General features: G+C 37.8%; 1 protein-coding gene across 1 annotated transcript in view; it reads left to right on the forward strand.

Annotated features, from left to right (window-relative positions):
- The first annotated feature begins 6 nt into the window (after nucleotides 1-6).
- The window catches only part of gprc5ba (G protein-coupled receptor, class C, group 5, member Ba), a 90,150-nt gene continuing 71,948 nt past the window's right edge, over nucleotides 7-18,208 (forward strand). Inside the window, exon 1 of the mRNA XM_039773803.1 lies at nucleotides 7-678. The gene's annotated coding sequence lies outside the window, so the exon portion shown is untranslated. The remainder of the gene's footprint in view (nucleotides 679-18,208) is intronic.

Here is an 18,208-nt window from a genome sequence, read left to right on the forward strand (position 1 = left end):
TCTGCGGATAGAGGCTCTACTTTATCGTCTTAGCAAACACAGGCACAAAGTGCCTCATCAAAGCATCGGTTCAAAACCTTTAGGCTTCGACATCGACCGTGTCATTCATTCGGTGCATCCACTGCCGTAGTGGATGTGGAAACAATAGCTGTCCGGAATTGTGAAGCTTTAGCAGTGTGTGTGTGCATTAGATACAGAGCAGGAGGTCAGCGAGAAATCCAAACAAGGCGACAGTGTCAACAGAGAAATGGAATGCGTGTTGGCCTTTTAAGGGGTCTCGCTACGGCGCTGGAAATACAGCAAGTCGGACCCAGCGAAAACAGACATTCGCAGCATTTTAGAGTCAAGTTAGCAGGTATTGCTTTGTTGAACGCTAAACCATGGTGACAATCGGTACTGCGGGAATCGATTGCCTTGCACAGATTACCCTAAAGCCTGCAGAACCAAATACGAACAAAGTAGCCAAGCTGGGGCGCTAACTGGAAGAAAGTGAAGTGCGAACTGTTCAGTTCACTGGAAAGATTATATCTCCGTCTTCAACTATTCAAAGTCTCCCTAGCATTCGCGAAACATCTGTCTGCGTGGAGATTTTCTTAACGACTTCCAACTGACATGTGACTTTCCTCTCTGGTGGATCCAACTCCTTGAAACAGTTGCATGTTACACTTAAGGCGAAAGGTAAGTACATGCGCCCTCGCTATACCCAGTACGTCCAGTACATTATCGGTAGTCATTTTGACGCAATAATCATATATTACGAAGCTTTTAAAAAATGTAATGTTTCACAAGGATCTCTAGGGCAGGCTGAAGTGCCATAATTTTAAGAGAAGAAAGCTCCCCGTATCATCGTTCCCTAATGTTATCAACATTGCTTATTTTAAAATGACGCAATGTCCTTTAATCGCACGTGCAGCTCGCATAAGAATTGTAATGATACGCCGAGACATCTTTTTTATTTTTTGACCCTGAACTTTAATGCGGAAAAATAATGAATAGCAGGTGAGTTAATTACTTTATATTTTTAAGAGCCATATTCCGGGTGACCATTTAAGCTTCTTCTCTTTGGTAATAAGTACATAATTACTGGCTCATCACCTGTCGTGCGATCTTCATTCGCCAAACAGTGCTTTTCGGTAAGCGTTAGCATTTTTAATCGATATTTGCAGAGTCCGTTAACACTAAGAAACCTCAAGATAAAGCAGCCCAGTCAGTATTGTGATTTTCTATGTGTTAAAAAATGATTACTTGGTCATCACCTTGCAGCTGATGCAGCTATATGACAGATTCAAGTCTCCAAGATCAGTGCCGGGGACTTCGTGCTGAGAAAACGGATGGACAAGCGAAGAATCGCGACTTTGTCCAGTTCAGTCCTACCGACCCGTTCATGGATAAAACTTAACTTGAAGTTGATGTCAGAAAGATGGGCTCCGTCTGCCCACGACTCCAAAGGCAGCTTTATAGAATGGCTCGACAGTAATCGTTGCTGACAAATGTGCTCCCAAATACTGTAATGTTGGAATCCCACCCCACCTTTTTTTATTGCAAACGGTAATGACGGGCGTGTTAGGTTAGATGTGCGTGTATGACTGCCTTGAGAGTTAGGTGTCTTGCACCCAAAAGCTGCCAGCCTGAACTGGATAATCAGGTGAGCAGATGGATGGACTAATTCTTTTCGGAGGAACAAAGCTAAAAGTCCCATGAGGTTCATACAGACGTGCAGTCAAGAAGAAGCCCACGTCCGTCTGTGCCCAAGCGGCTTCTGCTGCTGTCAGTCATTTGTTTTGTGTGGACAACTGGACCAAGTGTGGCTTACCCTTGCTTTCCACTCTTCATACACGTGAACTTGGATTTACATGTATGGTCAAAATTTTAAAAAATAAAGTGCTTTCCAAAATGTAAATCTTTCCAAGCAACTGGGTCAAGAAGGTCTGGAAAATGAATTGGTGAAAATGTAAAGCTCCAAAGTAATTTTAGGCATACCTTGAAGGATGATCCACACTGCTGAGTAACCTTATTATTAAGCACCTCTTCAAACATTTGACATAATTGGCTAAAATCTTTATAGAAGTTGTATAGATTTCACAATCCCAACAAAACATGTACTTTGAACAAAGCATCATTCAGAGAATCGGAAACAACAAGAATATTGAGGAATTTGAAAAGTACCTTTGTTTATCTTCACTATAGGACTTCAGAGAAATGTGGATTCTGAAGCTCAGGTTTAGGCAGGCAGTTGTTACAGCCTGTCAGTAGTGACTGATTTTTGTAAGCAGGTGGCATGGCTTACTAGACAGTGTCATGGACTGTAAAGCACACTGCTATTGGTTCAAGCCCGTCCAGCTTGTGACCCTATATCGTAAGTCAGCACAAATTACTTAACCTGTTGACCCTGCAATTGTAAATATGTTAACCATTGCACTTTTATTGCATGATGTTGTAAAATTGTTTGTGTTACATTTTGGAGCTAGTCATAAGCATAGCAGAGCATGTTCTTCTTTTATCTCAATAGTTTTTGCAAAAGTTTGGAACATTTGTTATGACGGCAGAAAAATGTGAGCTACATTTTTGGTGTGAAATTTGATTATACTGTATGTAACATGGGTTATTTGTCATAAATTTTAATGTATTAGTTTTTCTGCAAAGGTATTTGTAAATAAACCATTTACCTCAGTTTGATATGAATCACAATGTCCAGTAGTTTTATGTATCACATAGTAGTGTGGGAATTAAGGAGAAGTTTGAAATGATCTTTGTACCCATAGGCTTGAATTTTGCATATATAATGATTATAAAAACATAATGGAGGGAATCATGGTTCTAGATATACATTTAATGAAACATAAAATTACATATCATGTTACATAACAAACATTTGTGGTAAAAAAAAAAAAATATGCAGCAAGAAAGCCGTTGAATGGCTAAGGTTCCTTAAATGCCTTCTGGTCCCTTCTAACAGACTTTGATTTACAAAATGGCTTATTTGGGCCTTCGGTTGTACCGTTAGTCAAGTGCATTTGGTGAATATGAATGATGGCTCAACACGTGTGTCGCTACAACTCAACTGTAAGAGAATTAGACTTGCTTGTGCTTTGTTATACAGGTCAGCCTCACAAAATCATTTTGTTTGGTATTACAGGAGCTGAGCTCTGCCATGTCAAATGGTGTGGTTTATCTCAATGTTTATTGTGCAAAATAGAAAAGAATTTATTTAGAAGAAAAATAATATAAACAATCATTTTTAGCAGCTAACATATAATCTTGCAGCGTATTACAAAAGAGTTTGCCTGTTCTACTTCTGGCTTGTGCTGAGGTTAGCCCTTGTTTTTCATTCTGTCAGAAGAGAGTTGCCTACATCTCACTGAAAGCAAAATGCCTCTTGCATGCTGTGCCCACACACTTCTGACTTCCATCACTGCACTGTTGTGTACTGGTCCCACACATTCCTGGCTAGAAGGACTCCGCTTCCAGGCCTGGCCCACACATTTGTGACGATGCTGAGGCTGCCTGTGCTGCATACTAGTCTTCAAAGAGTCTTCAGGGCTGCCACAGTTCTTGCGTACCAGCTGCATACTGATCCCACACATTTCTGACAGCAGGCACAGGGCTTAGGCCAGGGTTGTCATGTACTTACGCCATACATTTATGACTCCTGTGGCCAGACCTGTCATCAATCCATGTATGTGTAGGTTGGGGGAGTATTAATTACAGGCCTAACATTGCTTGCTGAAAACGTCCTGCCTTATGGTTCCTGTTAATTCTGGTTGTGTGTCTCACCTGTGATCATCTTCCTATAGCATTATCAATACTGTGAGATGACTTTTTTTTTGTAAGATTACCCAGAGCAGATGGTTTCATTGCTGTTCTGTTGATCTCAGACTGTAAGTGATTTAAGGTACCAAAGTTTTGGCTTAGCAATATAAACATCCTGAAATCCAACAAATTCAGTTCAGGGTCATGGGCACCAGAGCCTATCCCAGTGGCACTGGGCACAATGTAGGAAAAAGCCCTGGACAAGGTTCCGGCCTATCACAGCATTCCTTCACTCACAGTGTCAATTTATAGTCACCCTTTCCAGCACATCTTTGATAAGAAAACCACACAGACGCAGGGAGAACACCTCCATATGAACAACTCCCGGGTACAGGACTTGAACTCTTGACAATGGATCTGTTAAACAGCCATACTAAGCACAGCACTACCTTACTGCTTTATAGTGCACTTAATTAAGCCACACATTGTTGATCTACAATACAGAAGGGAAATTCCACAGTGCAAACACCTAGCAAGTGCTTTATTTAACATTTACTTTGAAAATGTAAATAAAGTGTTCTGTAGCAGGGGTAAACGCCATATTAGAAAGAATATTTTGTTTCACAATTTTTAATCAGTACTTTGATCTGGCATTTGATGGACTGCAGCAATGTTTTGGTTCTTGCTCTGCACCTGATGCTGCTGGAACAGGCGGGTTTAGAAAATGGATGGATGTATAAATAGACAAATATACATTACAGATCTGAAAAAAGAAATTAAAAATAAAAATCTAAAATTAGTGTCTCCGTGTAATCACTCACAGACTCTTTTTGGCTTATTTCTTGCATGTATTCTAGGTCTCTGCCATTACAGGATTAATTATGTCTGTGTTTCATTTGATGGCAGTCCATGATCTGTTAATCATTTTTGTCGATTTCCTCACGTGAGTAAATGATTGTATCATCCATGCATTACCATATTTTGGCAGTGGCTGCTTTAGGCATTGTAGGAACAAGGTAAATGTCCTCATAAATACAAAAAATAAAACACAGCAAGAATTCATAAAGTACAAAGCACACTCAATGGCCATCTCTGTTCTTTCTTTTTTTTCTTGTATGTATGAAGATTGTTGGCACTTGAGAAATGAATTCTGGCCAGGTCTGGTTTTGTTTCTCCTTTACGCTATTATTGTAATGTAACTTAGGTCTGAGTCAGCAACACATTTAATGACTCTTAGTGTGTCCTGTTAAATTGCAACAAATAATGATTCATTCATTATGAAAATGATAAATTAAATTTATGTTCACTTACAGTCACGATTTTATGTTTTGAGCTTGTTCTTACTGCCATAGTAATAGGGCGAGGTTTTACACAAGTTTAGAAATCACTTTTCTGATCAGAGTGGGTAGTAAAATGAATATAAATAAATTAAATATAATAAAAGTGTACTGCTAGTGCAAGGTGACAGTAAGTTACAGAGAAAACAGAATTGGAAATCAAAATGCACTTGGGGGTCTAAACCTGGGGACATAAAAATTAAATGCCAAATAATTATAGCCCAAAAAGGTACATGTAACAAGAGCCAAACTGTAATCAGAGGACAGAAAAAAAATGTCATAACTAGGAAAAAAAAACTAGCAATATTACATTACGCAGTTTTTTTTCTCCCCCTTCAGAATCCAGTCTTTGTTGAATTTAAATATTGCGTAACCCCTGAGTACCATCTCAGAGCAACGTAACCTCATGTCCTGACAACCAGTCTGTAACACAGCTGTGCCCATAGGGAAAACAAGATGGCATTGTGGGAGAACATGAATCATTTTCACAATGTGAAAAACACAATAAACATAGAGATTAATACAACTGCTAAATTCCATGTTCTCAGAAACACTGAAAACCATACTGAAATCTTTTTTTTAAGATCAAGGAACAGTTTGGTGTAAATAATGTAGAAACCTGATTTATGACAAAAAGTCCACAATGTCAACAAATGAGGAGAGGAAAACTGCTAACCCTCTGGTCCCAAACCAACCATACAAAGCAAAACCTAAAAGCAATAAAGTGAATAACCCAAACCAAGAAGAGCACCTGAATTTGTGAGCGGAGGTTAAAACCTGGGAATCCAATAAAAGAATAGTAAAACAGAAACCATAACACCAGAAACCATCACAGTTTAATTCTCCTTAACCTCTTATGTCCTAAGGGGTTTGTGTCATTATTGTACCTAAATGACATACCAAAAAATGAACAGCTACTGTCCTATATGCGAGTATAACATTCCAAATTTTAAAAGAACCTAATTATATGGTTAAATACCTTTGTTTATGAAAATAGCAACTAAATGTAACACACACAAAAAATGTCACTGTCTGAAAAACTGTATTTTACAGTACATAACCAAGACATTTTTTGATGCACAACCCTGGAATCAATTTACTGTACTTTTGTGCCCCAATCTGTCAGTTATCTTTGTATCAAGTTTAGATGTCAAATCTAATAGTATTGCAAAGTTGTTTTTTTTATTTATGGAACATTATGAAAAATAAATGCAAAATCTGCAAAATTAGTTACAATAAAGGCAATCACTAATGCATATGTGGGGCTCCTGTTGTTATGTTTTCTTGGAAGGTCTCTCTACTTTTACTTGAATACTCTTGAGGCTTGTCCAAAGACGTACTTATAGTATCTTCCATATTGGATGGGCTGGTGCCACTCAAAGTTTGTCACTCAGTCATCAAACCCCACCAAAAACTGCTACCTTCATGCCCAGCCTGTGATGAACTGTCACCGACTGCCACAGCACTTCCTCACAAACCCAGACATGGACTCTCAGTGATTTATAATACAATAAAATGCTTTTAAATTTTATTTTCACGGACCTCCCCCACCATTTTGATTTTCAAGCCCACATGGAGTTCACAGGCTTAATTAGGGGTTTCCCAGACCAATCACAATTATTTTGTATTTTGCACCTTGGTTCCAACCTCATGTACAGAGTAGCCAGGATAAGTGCCATTCAAACCTGAACTGTATTGGCAGGCTTAATAATGGGTGGTTAGGGCAATATAAAAGTTGTAATGAATAAGAAACATTAGATTATGCAGAGTTTGAGACACTTGAAACTAGTGTTAAATAAACAGTAAAATATTGACTTTGGTACTGATACCAGCTTTTGCATCTTGGGACAAGTAGTGGAACAATTCTGAAGCAAGGAATGGATGGCTGATCCCAGCTGCTACCTTACCCCAACCTGCACACACACCTCACTGCCCCACCACAGTCTGCTCACCCAGGGTCAGAGGCAACCCAACTACCAGACTTTTTCAGTTATCGAGCAAACTGGTATATGCATATTATAATGATATACCCTCATACCCCCTTGGTGTTGCTCTAGTGCTCATATACACATGGTCTAATGCAGAGAAGTTGAGGCGGGTTTCCCCAGTGGAGTTTTGAGCGCACTAATATAAAAATATTGCCTTGAAGAGCTTGGGCCAAAGCAGTAGGTGCCATTACGCAACCGTATATTTTCGGTACTGATGTTAGCATAGTGCTGGTATAATACGGTTTAAGAATGCTGGTATTTCTATACTTTTTCAGCATCGGTATACCACACAACATTACTGGAGTCTGTACGGTACAGCCTTTCTTACTTCCTTATTACTTTCCATCTGGAAAAATACTTGAAGAGTGTCTTACTGTGACAAACTTATAAACATTAAGAAAACACTAATTGTTTAAGTTTCGATTTATTCTCATATAGATCGCGTCTCAGAAAACAAACACAAAGTTCTTACACATTTACAAATAGTACTGTACAAATAAGAAGAAGAGAATACAGTACTATACAACATTTCCAATATATGTACCCAATAATCCATTTTTGAACACATATTGTTAGATGGTGTGGGGCACGCCCTTTTTATCCACATAGTATATGTACATCTGTGCAGTAATAAAATAATAAATGTTGTTGTTATGTTGGATAGTTGTATTAGAAATGTCAAACAAAATTTACAAGATCACTGTATGCGTGTGTTTAAGGTTGTAGACAGACAAGGAGTGTTACATGCAGTAATGTCCCAGCACATCAGTCATCCTGATCAGTAAATTTCTGACCAAGTGTGAAATTATCGAAGTTATCGAAGCAGTTATTTTCTACACCTACATACTCTAGATTTAATCTAGTTTTGGGATAGGAAGGGCGGCAATGACCATTTACAAAAACTTCTTTGGGTCCTCATAACACTTCCAACACCTCAGTAAAGTGTTTATTCATCGGTGTAACGTGACCTTCTAACAACAGTTAACTTTGGTGTGGTCTGAGGAGGCATGCGTGAGACACATTTTTCTTGATATTACATATTTAGTTTAAGTTCTAATAATCCTTTACATTAACAAGTCATTTTACCATTATGTCAATATTTCACACTGCACAGAGATGAATGACATATCTACTCATGTTTTATAAGGGTTATGAGGGCCAAAAGGTCTCATTAAATAAGAGTAAATTGGTAATAAATGCATTTTTGCAGTACCTAATCTAAAGTGTTACCTAAAATTTTACAGTTTTTCATGCAAGAATAGAGATAAAAGTACATGTTAGTTTTCTTAACTATGTTACAGTAAAAGCCAGGTGAAATTTACACATGTAAAATTCTAGAAAGAAGAGAAGAGCAAGATACATAGGAGATGGCCACCATGGGTTTAGGTGGGGAAAATGTGTTTTAATAAAACATTTATGTGGAAGCAGTATTTGGCAGGGGGCACACACTCCCTTAAAGATTTTCTTTTTGCACCTTCAAGCAAATGTCTGAAGACATAAAACACAAATATTGGGAAGAACACTTAGCTTTTACATTTAGTTTAAGCTTGAAACAAGAAGACTTAGACGAGGAATATGTTATTATCATCTAGGGCAAGAAGATCAAACATCACTATTCCGATATAATTTGAAACTATATGAAAAAATCCCTATTAAAAATAAATGCAAACTATGCTGTAATACTTCTGCATTTTACATGAATTTTGCACATTAAACTTTTATGTAATTTTTAATTATTTGTCTCTTCATTTATAGAGCAGACACATTTTTCTACAGCACTGCTGTGCATTTTTGCTTAACTGGTGTACCAACAACAGATTTTAAACAGGTCTCCCATGCTCTAAAAGTACGGGTTTGCTCCTGATCCAGTTCCATTTCAGTCCTGAACCTGAGATCCCTGATTTGATGTTGTTTTATAATAAAACTGTTAAGCATTCACCGTAGCAAACAAAAGCTGTTTTTCTTTCTCATTAAATATAATGGGAAATAACTGTCATATTTCTTATTTTTTATTTTCCACCTTAATTAAAGGGCAAGTATCTGTGTGTCTATATTTCTATGTGTCTGACCGGATGCCATGTCTCTGTTATCTTTCTGTATAATACGCTACCATGGCTATTTGTTTTGTCTGTCTGTCCAGGATTTTAAATCACCTGTAGCTTGCAAACCGTTTGACGTATTGATCCGAAATTTGGTACACATATTTTATGTGACATCTACTATCCACTTTCGGGGTGATGACTGACCTCAAAGGTTATTCCTCTTTTTATTTTTATTTTATTTTATTTTAGAATCAACTCTCGGCAGCGGCCAGCAGAGCTGCTGTGCGGCACATACGTACGGACGCCGTTCTCATCCCTACCAATATCCCTTTCACTTCTCCTACCTCTTCATAACTTAAATCATTCCTGAGGCAGATTGGAGACTTAAGTGCCAACTTAAGTGAAAAATTTAAAAAAACTTACTAAGAAATTGCAACAGAAACTCTGAGTTAAGAGTTAAGAATAAGAAGAGAAGAAGCGAGCCGCTAGGGTGGAGAAAAGAAGAGCTGTTCACGAAGCAGCAAGTGCATCAACCTCCGAGCAAACAAATGCTAAACGTACAGAGAAAGTGGATGAAAACTATGAATGCCCAATTCAAGTGTATTCACTGCATGTTATTGTGAAGTGCACCATTACCGGTATATTCATAAAAGCAGTGCTGATGTTTATGTTGCACCATGTCTTGGAAAGATAGATGTAATGTGTTTTAATACTGCAAATATTTGTGATGCGGCATCTGTTGGAATGATAAATGTAATTCATTTTATTACTGCATGCATTACAGAATACATTTTAAGAGATGGAGCACTGCAAACATTAATGCTGAAGCCTACGTTGATCACTTACATTTAAACCCATCTTAGGTGGCTACCACAGCTAAATATCATTCTAACAACTTTATATTAATCATTTTAAAGAACTTTTTCAGGGTCAAGAAAGCACACTTAGCTACATCAACCAACATGTGTCATTTGAAGGTTGCTGGCTAAAACCAATTGCATAATGAAAAATAAGTGTTAATGTTACATGTTTTATATTTTTGCTGAATCTGTAAAGGCAGAAAAGTCCCATTTAGTTGTTCCCATTTGTATGTTATTTTTTGACTCTCTGCTGCCCTGCTGTATAAATTTACTGTCTCAAATTGGGCTGCTCCACACACTTGATCAGCCTTCCACAAGCTGCTATTTTTTAACTTATAACCTATGCTTCTTGTGAATTGTTTTAAATTTTTGCTCTAAATCATTGTTTTACTTAGTATCAGAATTTTTAAGTTGCTGTTCAGGCAAGTGTTCAGCAAATAAAAAATATAATAGAGACAAAATTCTTAAATATCATTACAGTGCAACATTTAGTAAGCTCCATTTGTGGAACACAAATAGACTCACTGTGCCTCAAATTATATAAGATATAGATGGGCACTGACCTTCTGTCTTTTGCAGCCGAAAGGCACACAGTGGAGCAGAGGGCTAGAGGAGAACTATGAAGTAATAAGTGTGTTTAACATGTTTAAGTAATCAAGAGTGATTTTGTATGGGTTTCACATATGCATTAGAGATATGTAAAGTGTCCCGGTCCCACTTTTCTCATTTATTATGTCACTTTCCAGGCACAGAAATTCCTATTCTTTGTGAATGGCCATGTCTTCCAAGTGAAGACTGCGTTAGTGCATGAGACGTGAGGGCTGCATGCTTTGCTGATACACTGCAAGCAACAATATTAATGATAGTGAAGTATACAAAGTGTACTTAAACTTTTAATCTATATTTGAGTATATTAAAATATTTACCTACTTTTAATATGGTACTCAAACCCAAATTTTTGTATAATTTGAATTTGTGTTTTAATTTGTATTTTGTATAATTTGACATTTCTTTTTTCATCATAACCCAGATAAGAGTCTCTTGCACGATAGTAAAATGGGCAAGTTTCTTGTCTGTCAGTGAGCTTTCCTTTCCACTGTTCAGCTGAGTCCAGGTGGCTTGGTTTGGAAAGAAGTACAGAGACTGGATGATTGATTACTTCCAGCAATATACAGCTCTGATGGTAACTCATGAAGACAACATAAATAGCAGTAACAGGCTATTGTCGCATCTCTGTTTTGATCATTTTACTGGGGTGCAGTGGTAGCTACTGCTTCGTTGTAAGGAGACCAGGGTTCATGTCTTGGGTCATCCCTGTGTGGAGTTTGCATGTTCTCTATGTGTCTCTGTGGGTTTCCTCCTGGTACGGCAGTTTCCTCCTATTGTTCATAGACATGCAGGTCTATGTGAATTTGAAATACTAACGTGGCTGTAGTGTGTAAGTGTGTCTGTGTATGGGTGTGTGTGCATATGTTCACCCTGTAATGTACTGGTGCCCTACCCAGGTTTTCTTCCTGCTTTGTGCCCCAAGCTAGCTGGGAAAGGCTCCAGATCCCCATGACTCTGGTCTGATTAAGCAAGTTAGAAAAGAACATAAAATTACATTTTCCCAGTAATTAATGCTACTCAGTGTGCCTTGATCTTCTGTCTGGAAAATCATGAAAAGAAGAGGAGACCCAATGCTCCTTTGGCAGAATCCAATGCCTACAATGAAAGGTCTCAACCTATTAAATAAATATGGAAATAATACTCTTACTACCAGGTACAATGACACACATTGGAATTCAAAGGGTGCATAAGCATCTTCCTAATTCACAAAGGAAGTGTACCCAGAACTGGCAAACTCCCATGAACTCTCAAATATTTGTGCAAGTGTAAAGAGTCAGTTCACTGGTCTGGGGCCAAGATGGAATCCACATTGCTCCTCTTGAATTTAAGGGTTCAGCCCTTGGATTATGATCATTATGCTGACAGAGACTTTTTGAAGGGAGGCTGAAGAGTGTGATCCCTCAGTAAATGGAACAAACCGTTTTTTCAAATGAGGTCTGCTACACCAGTCTTTAAATCCTCACAACATTGATGAAGGATTTTAGTATAAAGATCCCCCCAATATTCATTATCAAATCTCAGCCACTCCTACAACATTTTCACAATACAGGTTTCTTATAACTGTAGTGACCTCATCTACAGAGATGGAGCTGACCCCAACCAATGCTTCAGGTGTTAACCTCAAGGGGAAGGCTATGCCACCATATTGGGTTAGGAGGTCCTCAAAGTGCTCTTTTTACCTCTCAGATACATCAAGAGTGAGTAGTTTATCAGTTGGTCATTTCTTATTTCAGACCGCACTAGCTTTCACTATGGCTACTGCTGCCACCTTTTTTATCTTAAAAAATTTAAACAAATTTGCAAAATGGCACCTGAATAAAGTTTAGCTTAAACACAGACAAACAGGCAATATTTTTTAATTTGATGCTAATATTACTCAGTTGCTTATAAACCTCTGATGTTTCCAACTGAATTAATGTAGTAAGCTTTAGCTCTCTAATTTTGGTATATTTCAAAATGAACCATTTGAGTGCCCCTGCTCAAAATTTAACATACAGTATTAAAATATAATGAAAAAGATCTTGATCTTTCCTTTTACTATATCTTTTCTGACTTTTTAAAATTATACATAGCATTTCATGATACAGATGAAATAGTCTCATAACAGTACAAAAGTCAAATTCTATTGTGCAGAAAGTTGTTCCAGATGTACACAATGTTTATGCTGTTTGAGCACAAGTCCTGTTTGGATTCCAGAGGCTGCAATCAATGTTAATGTTCTTTGCATGGGAATTAATCCCAGTGCTCGTAGTCTGTGTACAATGAATGGTTAGTCATGTGGACTTGTTAGCAAAGTTATGCTTAGAATTTCGGAGAGAGGTTTTTGCTAGTTTATCAAAAGTGTTAGATGCACTGTGTTTGTGTGTGTTTTTTTTTTGTGTTGTATTTATTTTGTATATGATACTTCTGTGGTATGGTACATGGCTGGCAGTGTGAATTTAGTCTTGAATGAAAGTGCAAGATGCCCAGTTTCCCTCACCTCCCACCTACGTCTATTCTAGAAAAAATATTGATTAGTCTTGAGGACTCGGACAGCATTTCTATAATATATAAAAAAACATTTTAAAGTCCCTCTGTTTCAAAGATCCCAAAGTACAGTGGGAAAATGATCTCTTACATCTAAGAAAAGGAATGGAAGGTAGCAATGCACAGAATTCACTCAAGCTCCATATGTGCAAAGCATACATTTATTCAACTTAAAATGATATACTGACTGAGCGTATCTGTCTTCTTTAAAATTGTCCATATTGTTTCCAAGGCAAGATCCAACCTGCGAACGCTGCAATCAAGTTCCAGCCTCATTGGGCCATATTTTTTGGGCCTGCACCAAATTAACATCGTTCTGGACCAAAATCTTTAAATGCCTTTCAGACAGCCTTGGCGTCACAATCCCTCTTAATCCACTAACAGCTGTGTTTGGTATACTTCCAGATAGGCTTAAAGTGGAGAAGGACAAACAAACGGCACGCATTGGCACGTAGACTTATCTTTCTCAACTGGAAGAATGCTAGCTCACCTCTTTTAAGTCATTGGGTAACTGATGTTATATGTTATCTAAGTTCGGAAACAATCAAATTCTCATTTAGAGCATCTGTATAAAACTTTTTCAAAACTAATCAATAACATTTTAGAATAAGCATTTAAATTGAGGAAGCAGATTCTCTCCCCTCATTTTTATTCTATTTATTTTGATTCATTCATTTATTTATTTGCTTATTTTTACTATTATTACATTTTTACTCTGCTGGCCTAGCTCTCTGTCTCATGGGTGAGGGTTGATTTGTTTCAGACCTAATTTTGTTAAACTTGACTTGCTTTTATGGAATGTTATTTGATTTTAATAAAATTAAAAAAATGTTTAAAAAAAATTAAAAAGAAAGTGCACTCTAAAAGGCAAATAGAAGATCTTAAACAGACAACCAGAAAATTGGGCAAATTATAAAAGAAAGCATCCAAAGAATGGGCAATACATATATATTCAAATGAAAATATGCAAAGGCATCAAAGTAGGCACAAAGCAAAAAGTGAATCTCAAAAGAAGGTAAAGTGAGGAATAAAAAAACAATCTCTAAGATTAGTAAAAGAGTACGTGACAGAAAGCATTTGTAGAGGCAGGACACACAATAGTTCGGCAAAGTGCCCTTGACAAACACCCCCTTTTATTGACCAAACTCCTTCTATCATGTGGGTGACACCAATTAGAAGTCCAAAAGCAATGTGAGCACAGAAGTGCTGCATTTGCACTACCAGGTCTTAATGGCCAAATATGAATTGGTGAAGAAATCTGCTCATGTTTGCAGTGTTTGTATACACATTCAGCTTAAGTGAAATGTATGTGCTGTGTAACATAGTGCTGCAAGTTAAGAGTAAAAATGGATCCCTGTGTGTTTTTTTCTGCTGATGCTGTTCAGTCTATCTGATTTAGAAGCAGCCCCTTTTGTAAAAATAGTGAGTCACAATACAGAAAATTATTACAAATAATTTTCTTCTTGCACCTCTTTTTCATCCTTGCACCACTGACCATTCACTTTGTTGACTCTGTTTTTTATGTGGATTGAAAATTACATCACTATACGAAAAACCGTTCTGACTGGGTTAGCCTCTGCCTAGGATTTGGTACTTTCAGGATGGAGTCTTGTGACCATTTCATACATAGAGTTTGCAGAACTGATGAAGTTTGAATTTTATTGCTGCTCCAGTGCACAAATCGCAATTACAAAAAAACATTCTGACCAAATAATCACAATGCATTAGTTCCTGTTAACTTCCGATCTGTTTTCTGTCAATTTGTGTTGCAAGTAATACTCCTAATGGCTAAAACGCTGCTTTTACTTTTAACTTCTCTGCTCACTGATCAGTCCAGTTGAATTTAATATTTGTGGGTTTTTTGGCCTGTTACTCGTACTCTTAAGTGTTTTATGTAGTCACTGGTAGGGACAGTAGACATATGAGGTGGTCAGAAGTAATTTTCTATGGTAGTACAGGTGGTGGGAGAGCCCCTTTGGATGGCTGGTCAGTAATTAATGAGAAAATTCATAGTAGTCTAGTAAGCTTTGCCTTCAACTGAATTAATATCTTACAGAAAAATGTGTCTTAAATGACATTGGCTGTCTCAGAAAATAGATGCTGTCCTGTAATTGGTCCAGATTTTTTTTTTATTTTATTTATTTTATCAGCTAGGCCATGGCAGAAGCTTATACAACTTGTTTTGATGTAAACAGATCCATTCCATTTGAACCATAGCCTGTTTTGACAACACTGACCATATTATTGTTTCCAGTGAACATAACACCTGTATCTTAGGGATGTAGAAGCAAAATTGGGATACCTATATAAAAATCCATGCAGAAGGAGGACATTCGGATATCACCCAGATCGTAACCAGGCTGTGATTTGAACAGACAAATACTTAACCAGAGGTTTTTCATCATATTTTTCGACTTTGCATTCCATGGAAAAGAAAACTGTGTATTGTTTATTCGGGTGCTTTGCATCATATTCATTGTAGGTAGGTACCTGATACTTCAGAGACATCTTTTAACTCCCTGTAACCCTGTCCTGAAAATGAATTTCGTTTTCCCTGTCTTCTTCCTTAAAAGTGTTTGCAAAGTATTACGTAATATTCTCAACCTCATTAATTTAATTCAGAATACTTCTATTGTCTTCTCTCATGCCATTGGGATAAGCATAATTAGTTATTTAGCAACTCACAATTGGCACTGTATACACAAGCAAGTGAGTGGGTCGGTAACCCTGCCCAATGCTCCTTCCTACCCTGTGACTGTTGCTTCCAGGATAGACTGGAGTACCCTGTGATTACATGTTAATAATAATAATTCTTTACATTTATATAGCACTTTTCTCACTACTTAAAGCACTTCAGTGAGTGGGGAGCCACTTCAACCACCACTAATGTGTGGCATCCTCCTGGATGATGCGACGGTAGCCATTTTTGCACAAGTATACTTGCCACAGATTAGCTGTTATGTGGTGAAGTGGTGAGAGAGAGAGCCAGTTAGAGACAGGGAATAATTAGGGGGCCACAATGACTAGGCCATGGTGGTCAGTTTAGCCTGGACATTGGGATACACATTACTCTTTACAAAGGATGTCTCATCTGAAGGATGGCACCATTTATACAGCAGAGAGTCACCATCACTGCACCGGGGCATTGGGATCCACATTCAGACCACAGGGTAAGTGCCCCTGTTGGCCTCACCAACACCTCTTCTGGCAGCAACAAAAGCTTTTCCTAGATGGTCTTCTATCCAAGTTCTGGCTGGGTCCAAACATGCTTAGCTTCAGGTGGATTGCCTGTTCTGAAGTGCATGTGGTTTGTCTACTGGATTAGCACATGCAAGTAAGAATTTTACTGTACTCCGTACACTTGATAATAAATTAGTAATAATTTGGTTTTAATTTAATTCAGAATTATAATGCCATGCCTACATCTGCGCCCAGCCATTCTCCCTCAGTGCTTTTTGCTTCTGTCTCCATACAGTTCACCTGCTCTTTCTCTCCATTTAGTTTGCTTTTTACATTTTTTGTGATACTGAGGGTGTGTGCACTTATGAAACCATCTTCCTCTCATTCATTAAGTCCTATAAACCCTCAAGATGAGCTCAGTTTCATTTTAGTGCTTCTGTCTTTGTGATCTTTGCTCGTGTTTTTCACTTTGTTTCCTGCCCCATGGTCTTACTCGTGTTCCTGTCTATTTTGGATTCTGACCTTCAGTCTATCATATGACTGCATGCCTGTCTCGCATTATATTTTCCTGTCTGCCGGCTCCAGTTTCAAGCCAGCAGACTGTTTTTCCTTTCTTATTGTCAGCTGCCCTTGCCATCTCAAGTCCCCTAACCACTACCCTGTTGGAAAGCTCTGCTTGCAAAGGGACGCCATTTGTAAGAGTAGTAAAAGAAGAGAAAAGCAGCAATTACTCCTGCTCTTTATTTGACTGATTGAGGTGATGATATCTCCAGGGATTGTTGATTCATGCTTTATGTAGTTTATTCAGAGTCTGTTTCTTATATGATCACTTCTTATGTTCCAAAAGTAAAGCACTTACTGAATTGGCAGGGTTTTGCAAAAGTCAAATTCAAAACCTACCAAGCAAAGTTATCTTAGACACGCACACAAAAAAGGAAAAATGTTTTTTCTCTATTTAACTGCAATTTTAGTTTTCTCACTTTAAACTTCAGCAATGTTCTACTCTGTGTTTAAAATAAAATTATTTTATCTACAGAACATTTTAACCAACTTACATTTGTGATGTATAAGTTACTTTTACTGTGATGTCCTGCCTCAGAATTGATAGGTACATTTTGTAGGAGTAGAACCAGGAGATATGAATAATAGCTTAACAAAACAAATAAAAATAGCGACCAAAACTCAGAAAAGAGACATGTATCGAAGTCAAAACCAAGGCAAGAAGCTGAAAGTAAGAAAGACACAAAGAAAAGAGTAGCAATTTCTTTAGGGTATTGACTGGATAAAGAAACAAGCACCTTGCTGCTCCTTTTATCCCACCGCACCAATGATCTAGAGGTAGTGACCTATAGGCAACGCCACTAGAAATGCTTGACACGGCCCTAATGATTTGATGGCATAGATGGTAAAATATAGCAGCTTAAATTAGAAGTGAACACAAACCCAAAAATTAAACCTGATTATTACAGGTGGTTAAGACTTTCGGTTTGAAGTTATTAGCCCTCAACCCACGATTTGCCAAATGTGAGGCCACACAAAGACAGAATAATAATACTTACAAACTCCTTAACAAACTCAATGATCCACTGCTGGGATTCTCTCACTGCTTCAATAAATAGCCAATGGGAGAACCCTGCAGCAGTGATATGAGGGTAGCCCTGCCTCTTGGGGCTCCACCCACAAAGTACATGCAACTTCAGAGCATTTGAAGAGACAGTACAGACAAGTTAGATCTTAAGGAAATATTCTAATATGCTGGTGCTTTGGGCGATACACTAGTGCCCACTTGAAGTTTTATTTTACAAGTACATTTTGTAATCATTGACAAAACAAGAATCTCATGACCACTTGGGCACAGAGTTAAGGAAACCAATGGAAGCATTATTAAAAATGTTGGATGCTTACATTTAAGGGTC

Source organism: Polypterus senegalus, chromosome 13, assembly GCF_016835505.1.
Source record: "Polypterus senegalus isolate Bchr_013 chromosome 13, ASM1683550v1, whole genome shotgun sequence".
Taxonomy (NCBI): Eukaryota; Metazoa; Chordata; class Cladistia; order Polypteriformes; family Polypteridae; genus Polypterus; species Polypterus senegalus.